Source organism: Salmo trutta, chromosome 8, assembly GCF_901001165.1.
Source record: "Salmo trutta chromosome 8, fSalTru1.1, whole genome shotgun sequence".
NCBI lineage: Eukaryota > Metazoa > Chordata > Actinopteri > Salmoniformes > Salmonidae > Salmo > Salmo trutta.
The window spans coordinates 50,016,700-50,025,498 of NC_042964.1; the positions used below are offsets into that span (position 1 = coordinate 50,016,700).

General features: G+C 42.7%; 1 pseudogene; it reads left to right on the forward strand.

Moving 5' to 3' along the window:
* The first annotated feature begins 364 nt into the window (after positions 1-364).
* On the forward strand, positions 365-7,117 carry LOC115197997 (fish-egg lectin-like; annotated as a pseudogene).
* The last annotated feature ends 1,682 nt before the right edge of the window (positions 7,118-8,799 follow it).

Genomic DNA, 8,799 nt, shown 5'->3' on the forward strand with positions numbered 1-8,799 from the left:
TGACACTACAGAGTATTTTGTGTAGATTGTTGACAAAAATTACAATTAATCAATTTTAATCCTGCTTGGTAAGACAAAATGTGAAGAAATCCAAGGTGGGTGTAGACTTTCTACAGGCAATGCATTTCAAAATATAAACATGGCAAATGCATATTACAATGTAAACACAGCAAACATGAGAAGAACACATGAATGATCTTTGTCATCAGGTGACTTTAACACAACCCTTCTCTCTCCCGAACACCGGACACCATCAAGTCTTCATTAAACAGGTAGAACAGGAAGCCATCATTGGTGAAAGGTATGTGCAGGGCTATAAAAGCGCAAAGTCTTGCAAGGGGACAATTGAAGTCTGGTGTAAAACCAAACGTATACTGTAGATCTACAGAGACATCATGAGAGTCACTGCAGCCGTCCTATTGGTCCTCTGTCTCCTGACCATCAGTCATGGTAAGTTACCATCATTTACATTTACATTTTAGTCATTTAGCAGACGCTCTTATCCAGAGTGACTTACAGTAGTGAATTCATACATTTCATTTCATGCATTTAAAAAAAATAAAAATAATCGGACTGGCCCCCCGTGGGAATCGAACCCAAAACCCTGGCGTTGCAAACACTAAGCTGGCGTTGCAAACACCAGGCTCTACCAACTGAGCCACATGCTTGATCAACTTGGACTTGATCTTCAAGTTCGCTCCATAATTTCATCCTCCTTGTTGTCTGTGTACTCACATCTTTGTCTTCATAGCATGGGACTGTCAGGAGGTAGTGGACATCAACAATCTGATGCAGATCGATGCAGGACTGGGGCAAGTGGTTGCTACGGACACAAGTCAAATCCCCTACTACCTGGTAGGTGATAAATGGATCCACCTGCCTGGTTCCCTGAAGCATATCACTGTAGGACCAGCAGGGATCTGGGGTGTCAACGAGGACTATGCAATCTAAAAGTATGTGGCCGGTAACTGGGTGCAAGCTGCAGGTAAGTGGAGAGCATTACTCAATATTTATCCAGAGGACACCTGCTTCTTAGCTTTCCTGATACCATCAGGCTGTTGAAAAAATTATTGATGTTTTAAATTGTAACTTGTAGGTAATTTGGCAGTACTCACAGATATGTGCTCCTTGTTTGCTTGTCCGTCCGTCTGTCTGTCTTTGTGGTCTTCAGGCCTTCTGAACCAGTTGGATGCTGGAGGTGACCAGTTTGTTGTCGGGGTTAACATGGACGATACTCCATACTGTCTGACAAGTAGTGCCACAGTTGGTTACAAGGGTCCAGACTCACCCATTCCATGGACAGGATTGCCAGGAAGTGTGAAGTACTACAGCTGCGGACCGTTTGGGTGCTGGGCAGTCAACAAGAATGATGATATCTTCTTAATGAGTGTAAGATCTGGGAAAGAGTGTGAGAGCTGGAGTAAAGTAGTAGAGGATGGAGAGTCTCAGTTATTTTAAAACTGTTTCATATTATAACTGGTGAAATTGTCCTAAAACACTGATTGACTGAATGTTTGTTTTCAGTATGTGAACAGAGACACCTGTCAAAACAAGGGGTGGAGTCGAATTGACTCATATTATAACTGTTGAAGTTGTCCTAAAACACTGATTGAATCTGTTTTGTTTCCAGCTGAATCAAGACTGCCAAAACAAGGGGTGGAGTCACATTGAAGGCAAGCTTTCCATGATTGAGGTGGCAACTGATAGTAGTGTCTTTGGGGTCAACTCTGCGGGTAGTGTTTATACCAGGTAAGGTTGCTACTGAACTATGTGTATGGTCCACCCCCCCCCAACAGTATTAACTTGAACATGACTTGTAATAATAACTTAGAATGGTATACCTTTAATTATAACTCTTATCCTTACAGTACATGCTATGTGAAGCTCTTTACACAAAAACTAAAATACTGTAGATACATAAATATAATCTGTTAAATATAATCAGATCTATACTTATAGGACTTATAAAGAAATGTGTAGACAGTGTATGATAAAATATGTCAAAGTTGGATGTCCTGTAAAGCTACAGTTTGTGATAAAAAACAACAACTTCCCAGACACCCCACCACTTGTTCTGGTAAACAGCTGAGGAATGTAGTTAGAGAAATGTAACCACTCTCACATTCATACATGGAGCTACGGATGCAAAGACTCAACAATTAAAAAAAATAAAAAAAATGTAACATGTTTTTTTAAAGCTATACATTGTTTGTTTACAATAACATTGTTTACAAACAATTGAGTAAAAGCTTACATTTTGGCTTCTGATGTGGTTGAATAAAGCTCAAGAGGCAGAAGTTATATTCTTCAAAAATCTATGGCTATATTCAATTATTAAAGTCCCCCCCAATTTTTGTATTTTTTATTTCACCTTTATTTAACCAGGAAGGCAAGTTGAGAACAAGTTCTCATTTACAATTGCGACCTGGCCAAGATAAAGCAAAGCAGTCTGACACATACAACAACACAAAGTTACACATGGAGTAAAACAACCAAACAGTCAATAATACAGTAGAAAAATAAGTCTATATACAATGTGAGCAAATGAGGTGAGATAAGGGAGGTAAAGGCAAAAAAAGGCCATGGTGGCAAAGGAAATACAATATAACAAGTAAAACACTGGAATGGTAGATTTGTAGTGGAAGAAAGTGCAAAGTAGTAATAGGAATAATGGGGTGCAAAGGAGCAAAATAAATTAATAAATACAGTAGGGGAAGAGGTAGTTGTTTGGGCTAAATTATAGATGGGCTATGTACAGGTGCAGTAATCTGTGAGCTGCTCTGACAGCTGGTGCTTAAAGCTAGTGAGGGAGATAAGTGTTTCCAGTTTCAGAGATTTTTGTAGTTCGTTCCAGTCATTGGCAGCAGAGAACTGGAAGGAGAGCCGGCTGAAGGAGGAATTTGCTTTGGGGGTGACCAGTGAGATATACCTGCTGGAGCGCGTGCTACAGGTGGGTGCTGCTATGGTGACTAGCGAGCTGAGATAAGGGGGGACTTTATCTAGCAGGGCCTTGTAGATGACCTGGAGCCAGTGGATTTGGCGACGAGTGTGAAGCGAGGGCCAGCCAACGAGAGCGTACAGGTCGCAGTGGTGGGTAGCATATGGGGCTTTGGTGACAAAATGGATGGCACTGTGATAGACTGCATCCAATTTATTGAGTAGGGTATTGGAGGCTATTTTGTAAATGACATCGCCGAAGTCGAGGATCGGTAGGATGGTCAGTTTTACGAGGGTATGTTTGGCAGCATGAGTGAAAGATGCTTTGTTGCGAAATAGGAAACCAATTCTAGATTTAACTTTGGATTGTAGATGTTTGATGTGAGTCTGTAAGGAGAGTTTACAGTCCAACCAGACACCTAGGTATTTGTAGTTGTCCACATATTCTAAGTCAGAACCGTCCAGAGTAGTGATGCTGGTCGGGCTGGCAGGTGCAGGCAGCGATTGGGTGAAGAGCATGCATTTAGTTTTGCTTGTATTTAAGAGCAGTTGGAGGCCACGGAAGGAGAGTTGTATGGCATTGAAGCTCGTCTGTAGGTAAGTTAACACAGTGTCCAAAGAAGGGCCAGAAGTATACAGAATGGTGTCGTCTGCGTAGAGGTGGATCAGAGACTCACCAGCAGCAAGAGCGACATCATTGATGTATACAGAGAAGAGAGTCGGCCCGAGAATTTAACCCTGTGGTACCCCCATAGAGACTGCCAGAGGTCCGGACAACAGGCCCTCCGATTTGACACACTGAACTCTATCAGAGAAGTAGTTGGTGAACCAGGCGAGGCAATCATTTGAGAAACCAAGACTATTGAGTCTGCCGATGAGGATGTGGTGATTGACAGAGTCGAAAGCCTTGGCCAGGTCAATGAATACGGCTGCACAGTATTGTTTCTTATCGATGGCGGTTAAGATATCGTTTAGGACCTTGAACGTGGCTGAGGTGCACCCATGACTAGCTCTGAAACCAGATTACATAGCGGAGAAGGTGCGGTGGGATTCGAAATGGTCTGTAATCTGTTTGTTGACTTGGCGTTCGAAGACCTTAGAAAGGCAGGGTAGGATGGATATAGGTCTGTAGCAGTTTGGGTCAAGAGTGTCCCCCCCTTTGAAGGGGGCGATGACCGCAGCTGATTTCCAATCTTTGGGAATCTCAGACGACACGAAAGAGATGTTGAACAGGCTAGTAATAGGGGTTGCAACAATTTCGGTAGATCATTTTAGAAAGAAAGAGTCCAGATTGTCTATCCCGGCTGATTTGTAGGGGTCCAGAATTTGCAGCTCTTTCAGAACATCAGCTAACTGGATTTGGGAGAAGGAGAAATGGGGAAGGCTTGGGCGAGTTGCTGTGGGGGGTGCAGTGCTGTTGACCGGGGTAGGGGTAGCCAGGTGGAAAGCATGGCCAGCCGTAGAAAAATGCTTATTGAAATTCTCAATTATGGTGGATTTATCGGTGGTGACAGAGTTTCCTATCCTCATTGCAGTGGGCAGCTGGGAGGAGGTGCTCTTATTCTCCATGGACTTTACAGTGTCACAGAACTTTGAGTTTGTGTTGCAGGAAGCAAATTTCTGCCTGAAAATGCTAGCCTTGGCTTTTCTAACTGCCTGTGTATATTGGTTTCTAACTTCCCTGAAAAGTTACATATCACGGGGGCTGTTCGATGCTAATGCAGAACGCCACAGGATGTTTTTGTGTTGGTTAAGGACAGTCAGGTCTGGAGAGAACCAAGGGCTATATCTGTTCCTGGTTCTAAATTTCTTGAATGGGGCATGCTTATTTAAGATGGTGAGGAAGGCATTTAAAAAATATAACCAGGCATCCTCTACTGACGGGATGAGGTCAATATCCTTCCAGGATACCCGGGCCAGGTCGATTAGAAAGGCCTGCTCACTGAAGTGTTTCAGGGAGCGTTTGACAGTGATGAGTGGAGGTCGTTTGACCGCTGACCCATTACGGATGCAGGCAATGAGGCAGTGATCACTGAGATCTTGGTTGAAAACAGCAGAGGTGTATTTAGAGGGCAAGTTAGTTAGGATGATATCTATGAGGGTGCCCGTGTTTATGGCTTTGGGGTGGTACCTGGTAGGTTCATTAATAATTTGTGTGAGATTGAGTGCATCAAGCTTAGATTGTAGGATGGCTGGGGTGTTAAGCATGTCCCAGTTTAGGTCACCTAGCAGCACGAGCTCTGAAGATAGACGGGGGGCAATCAGTTCACATATGGTGTCCAGAGCACAGCTAGGGGCAGAGGGTGGGCTATAGTAGGCGACAACTGTGAGAGACTTGTTTTTAGAGAGGTGGATTTTTTAAAGTAGAAATTCAAATTGTTTGGGTACAGACCTGGATAGTAGGACAGAACTCTGCAGGCTCTCTCTGCAGTAGATTGCAACACCGCCCCCTTTGGCCGTTCTATCTTGTCTGAAAATGTTGTAGATAGGGATGGAGATTTCAGAGTTTTTGGTGGTCTTCCTAAGCCAGGATTCAGACACGGCTAGGACATCCGGGTTGGCAGAGTATGCTAAAGCAGTGAATAAAAAACTTAGGGAGGAGGCTTCTAATGTTAACATGCATGAAACCAAGGCTATTACGGTTACAGAAGTAATCAAAAGACAGCGCCTGGGGAATAGGTGTGAAGCTAGGCACTGCAGGGCCTGGATTCACCTCTACATTGCCAGAGGAACAGAGGAGGAGTAGGGTAAGGGTACGACTAAAAGCTATGAGAATTGGTCGTCTAGGACGTCCGGAACAGAGAGTAAAAGGAGCAGGTTTCTGGGGGCGATAAAATAGCTTCAAGGTATAATGTATAGACAAAGGTATGGTAGGATGTGAATACAGTGGAGGTAAACCTAGGCATTGAGTGATGATGAAAGGAACTGAAAGGTTGGATAAGGTATAATGAGCAGGGCTAGAGGTTCTACAGTGAAATAAGCCAATAAACACTAACCAGAACAGCAATGGACAAGGCATATTGACATTAAGGAGAGGCATGGTTAGCCGAGTGATCATAAGGGTCCAGTGAGTAGTGAGGTTGGTTGGGGTCACGGCGATTCAGACAGCCATGGGTAGCAAGCTGGCAGAAGATGGTCTGTTTTTAGCCACCTCGTGCGTTTCCATCGGTAGATTAGTGGGGTTCCGTGTGGTAGAGGGGACCAATCCAATTGGCGAAATAGTTATAGTTATAGTGGCCCAAGAAAATTGTCCGATAGACCTATTCAGATAGCAGCCGATAAGACAGCTAACGATTAGCGGGCCGCAGATGGGCGTTCAGGTTACGTCACGACGGAGGGGCCAGTTGGATAACTCCCTCGGGCAGATAACGTCGGTAGTCCAGTCGTGAAGGCCTGGTGGGGCTCCGCATCGGCAGTAAAATGGATCCAGATAGGTGATTGTAGCCCAGGAGTGGCTGATGGAACTCTTCAGCTGGCTAGCTCCGGAATAATTGATGTTTGCTCCGGGACCGACGTTAGCCAATAGTCACTCGGATAGCAGCTAGCTAGCTGCAAGATCCAGGTGTAAATGTCCAGAGCTTGCGGTAGAAATCCGGGGATATGGAGAGAAAATAGGTCCGGTATGCTCTGGTCTGAGTCGCGTTGTACAAAAACTGCCGATAGCTTTTCGAGCTAAAGGATAGCTGATGACCGCCAACTGTGGTTAGTTGAATACTAACGTTAGCCAGTGAACTGGCTAACTTCTGGCTGACTTCTGGCTAGCTTCTGTTGTGGATTTCAGATTTGAGGTGAATAATACTTTTTTTTTAAACAATTGGTGAGGTGGGTTGCAGGAGAGTGTTTTGAAGTTGAGTTTTTAGAAAAAATATATATAAAAAGATATGCAAAGAAAATATGTAAATATATATATACACGGGACACGACAAGACGAGGACAAAGGACGTCTGACTGCTATGCCATCTTGGATGGAAGAGATGGATGTACTTAAAAAAATTGATAAACTTTAAAACATGAACCCCAACCCTTTCTTCAACACAGAGACGGCAGCACAGCCAATAAACCAGAGGGCACCGGATGGAGCAATATCCCAATGCGCATGCTCATGGGCCATGTGACCTACGACCTGGGCCGTCTTTGTGTCGTCTCCAAGTCTGCCGTCACCATGGTGTGCACACCTTAGCCTCTCCTCTGCATCTGTTGGCCATTTGGGTTCTGTCTAAAGTTCACTTGCTAACTCATTGATCTCTCTTTCTGGAAAAGCCTTTAGTTCATTAGTTCATAAAAATCCTGCATTTTAAAACCTATTGCTCTACCTATTATTTTCAGTTCTTCAATGATCTTATTGACATTTAAAAAAAATATCAATGAAGATTTTATATTTTCTTGAGCACTCCTTGATTAACAGATCAATAGATCTTTGCCATAGAGGCTATTTAAGTGTAGTGTAAACTAGGGCACGGTCATGTTTCTCACAATCCACATGGGTTTTGCTGTGCTTCAGAGGTCATCAATAGGATTGGATGGAATCCTTGTCATTGTTTATTATCTCATTATATAATCATTTCCTGCAAAAATAAAGCATTCATTTTGAAACTATTGTAATTTCTGTGTTATTGTTTTTTTTATCATATTGAACAGAGGGATTTTAGGTTGCTCTGCCAGTGGTGATTTTAGCATCTAAATCTTGGTGGGGCAAACTCAACCAATTTTTTTTTAGATACATGCCAGCAAAGCCACTGCACAACATAAACTGCCCACAAACTGTTAGGCCCTACATAAAGCTATCCCAACAGCAGAGCTTTCCTTTCAGCACCATGGAGTGAATCCTTACCAACACTACACCTAGCTCTCAGTGGAGCCTGGCAACCTGGTCTCAGAGTATTTAGTATTATTCTGTACGTAAATCCGAGACAACCGATTTAGTATGATATGTTACATTTCGTATGGTATTGTATTCATTTGTGGATGTCCATTACCATTTTGTATGATATGTTACGAATTACAATTGGTATTATATGTTACGAACTTGCAAAGCGTACAATATGTTACATATTCTGGTTAGGTGGCTAACGTTAGCTAGCTGGCTAATGTTAGCTAGGCTAGGTTAGGGATTAAGTTTAGGAGTTAGGTTAAAGGTTTAAGGTTAGGCGAAGGGTTAGCTAACATGTTAAGTAGTTTTAAAGTACCTAATAAATAGTAAGTAGTTGAAGTTGCTAATTAGCTAAATTGCTAAAGCTAGCCGTGATGAGATTCAAACGCGTTATACGCCCACCCATCCACCCAGACTTAAGTAATCGTATGTCATACCAAACCTAACATATCATACTAATTTGAGTGTCCCAGACGTACGTTTATGAGACCAGGCTGAGCCTCGTCTGGCAACAATACAGTTCATTTGGTCTAATTTACTGCATTTTATAAAAACATAGCTGATATGGCTGACTTGCTTAAATAAATATGGTTTCCATGGATTCCTTGTGGATTTGTGTAACTTGATAAGAATCACAATCTGCTTCAATAATAGTGAATGCCGACATGAGTTCAGACTTTGAACCATACACGAACATTATTACATTTATGTTCAGTAAATTCATAATGTTTGTTCTGATCATTAGCAAATGAGCTGCGACGAGGTAGGCCTATTACTTCAGTACTTTCAAAATGGACACAGACAGAAATTCAGATGTTAGTTCAGATAAATTCAGCAATGTGTTGAGGCCTTAACTTTACTCTTCTTTAAATCGCCACACACACACACACACAGAGAGAGGGAGAGACGGTTAGCCTACCATTTGAAGTATTTTATTAGGCCTTTGTAGTCTAAAAAGGAAGGAATATACAATCACGAGGATCCACTTTTAT